This window comes from Schistocerca serialis, chromosome 2, assembly GCF_023864345.2.
Source record: "Schistocerca serialis cubense isolate TAMUIC-IGC-003099 chromosome 2, iqSchSeri2.2, whole genome shotgun sequence".
Lineage (NCBI taxonomy): Eukaryota > Metazoa > Arthropoda > Insecta > Orthoptera > Acrididae > Schistocerca > Schistocerca serialis.
The window spans coordinates 199,950,319-199,953,295 of NC_064639.1; the positions used below are offsets into that span (position 1 = coordinate 199,950,319).

The 2,977-nt window shown below is 49.3% G+C and overlaps 1 pseudogene; it reads right to left on the minus strand.

The window, feature by feature from the left end:
• Positions 1 to 578: 578 nt before the first annotated feature.
• LOC126459094 (5S ribosomal RNA) lies at positions 579 to 696 on the minus strand (annotated as a pseudogene).
• Between the last annotated feature and the right edge of the window lie 2,281 nt (positions 697 to 2,977).

The following is a 2,977-nucleotide window of genomic DNA, read 5'->3' on the forward strand; positions in this document are numbered from 1 at the left end:
CTTGTGATGGGTGGTGGCAGCTAGACGCCTGCAAATACAGGTCTGTATTTGTGAGCTTTCGGTAGACGGAATGAACCAACCATCCGTCCCTTTTCGTTTGACCAAGACGTCCAGAAATGGCACACAACCGCCCTTCTCACATACAGACTTGTATTTGCAGCTGGCACCACTCATCAACTATGGGCGTCCTTCGACCAATAGAGTGGTACCATGTGGGCATGCAGGCCCACCCAATAAGCTGACGTAAGGCCATCGCACTGAAGGGAGATTTTGTTGAAAAACAGGGTTTTGTAGCCAAGAGAGCGAGGAATAATATGGAATGCTGAATAAAACCAACCCGCTTTCACAAAAAATATGTTCTATTACTTAATGAACCACCACTCCGTCTACAGGCAACAAGTCGCCCATCGGGACCAACCGACCGCCCTGTCATCCTCAGGGGAGGCTGCGGATAGGAGGGGCGTGGGGTCAGGACACCGCTCTTCCGGTCGTTATGATGGTATTCTTGACCAAAGCCGCTACTATTCGGTCGAGTAGCTCCTCAATTGGCATCACGAGGCTGAGTGCACCCCGAAAAATGGCAACAGCGCATGGCGGCCTGGATGGTCACCCATCCAAGAGCCGACCCCGCCCGACAGCGCTTAACTTCGGTGATCTCAGGGGAACCGGTGCATCCACTGCGGCAAGGCCGTTGCCCCATTACTTAATGAACGCCCATGATAATTCGCGTGTGTATGTTTTAATTACCGTGTTTGTATAATGGAACGTCTTCTACGTTGCGGAGGAACTTGATGGTTGGAAAAAGTCTGTTCAGGGAGGAGAGAGTTACCGTCGGTTATGTTCGCTGTGCTGGTGTCAGCAGTCGATGGAAATCAGACTGCGCCGAGCCGATCGAGAATATCCATTAACTTAATTTCTGCAGAGGAAAGAAAAGGGGAGATGGGGGTCCGAAACAGGAAGCATTGGTCGGGCAACAACCGACCACTGAAACGATCTGGGCGGGGCGCTGCTTATTAAAGAAATATCCGGAGCAGCGGAAGTTTGCGGCTGCGAGTTTTAATGGAGGGGCAGGGCGCGGGTCAAGGACGCGAGCGGGCGGGGGTCCCCACGGGTGACACAAGTTCGTGCGTCGCTGCAGAGCTACATTTTATGTCAGCGGAACCTGCTTGCTCTCTCGAGGACTGCGAGGCTGCAGCTGCTCTTCACACGTCTCATTTACCATCTGCAGTCAGGTAGTAATACAGTACTAGCCATTAAATTTGCTACACAAAGAAGAAATGCAGATGGTAAACGGGTATTCATTGGACAAATATATTATACTAGAACTGACATGTGATTACATTTTCACATTTGAGTCAAACAGAACTTGGATGGCGTGTAGAGGTACAGCTTCAACACGATACCACAGTTCGTCAACAGTAGTGACTTGCGTATTGTGACGAGCCAGATGTTCGGCTACCATTCACCAGACGTTTTCAGTTGGTGAGAGATCTGGAGAATGCGCTGGTCAGGGCACCAGTCGAACATTTTCTGTGTCCAGAAAGGTCCGTACAGGACATGCAACATGCGGTCCTGCAGTATCCCGCTGAAATGTAGGGTTTCACAGAAATCGAATGAAGGTAGAGCTACGGGTCGTAACACATCTGAAATGTAACGTCCACTGTTCAAAGTGCCGTCAATGCGAACAAGAGGTGACCGAGACGTGTAACCAATGGCACCCCATACCATCACGCCGGGTGATACTCCAGTATGGCGATGACGAATACACGCTTCCAATGTGCGTTCACCGCGATGTCGCCAAACACGGATGCGACCATGATGATGCTGTAAACAGAACCTGGATTCATCCGAAAAATGACGTTTTGTCATTCGTGCACCCAGGGTCGTCGTTGAGTACACCATCGCAGGCGCTCCTGTCTGTGATGCAGCGTCAACGGTAACCGCAGCCATGGTCTCGGAGCTGATAGTCCATGCTGCTGCAAACGTCGTCGAACTGTTCGTGCAGATGGTTGTTGTCTTGCAAACGTCCCCATCTGTTGACTCAGTGATCGAGACGTGGCTGCACGATCCGTTACAGCCATGCGGATAAGATGGCTGTCATCTCGACTGCTAGTGATACGAGGCCTTTGGGATTCAGCACGGTGTTCCGTATTACCCTCCTGAACCCACCGATTCCATATTCTGCTAACGGTCATTGGATCTCGATCAACGCGAGCAGCAATGTCGTGATACGATAAACCGCAATCGCGGTAGGCTACAATCCGTCCTTTATCAAAGTCGGAAACGTGATGGTACGCATTCCTCCTCCTTAACGAGGCATCACAACAGCGTTTCACCAGGCAACGCCTGTCAACTGCTGTTTGTGTATGAGAAATCGGTTGGAAACTTTTCTCATGTCAGCACGTTGTAGGTGTCGTCACCGGCGCCAACCTTGTGTGAATGCTCTGAACAATTAATCATTCGCATATCACAGCATCTTCTTCGTGTCGGTTAAATTTCGCGTCTGTAGCACGTCATCTTCGCGGTGTAGCAATTTTAATGGCCAGTCGTGTAATTTGTGTGATAGCCCCCTTCCTTTTCCTCCCTCGTTCTAACACACAATCTTGTCATCACTGATTCTGTAACTATTCCCGACATTGTCAAACCTTGTTCTCCGGTTAACTTCGCTAACCCTGCAGTTCAGTTATCCCGCGTTTATTCTCCGTTTAGGCGATATTACGTTTTCACACAACGCGTTTTCCGCGCAATTCAGAGAAATCCGGGGACTGTTGTACTGGCCCTTAGCTGTGTAGCGTTCTGGCAAAGAAAATTGTCAAAATTTCATTTTCTGGGATACACCGAGAATGTAATATGTCATCATTCTCACCTGTTCCTTCTGTTAGTCATTTATTTCCACTCAGCTAGTCTAAATCTATGGTATTCCCTAATAATTATAACAACGCGCATCATTCGCATACCGAATCGAGCAGATAAACAA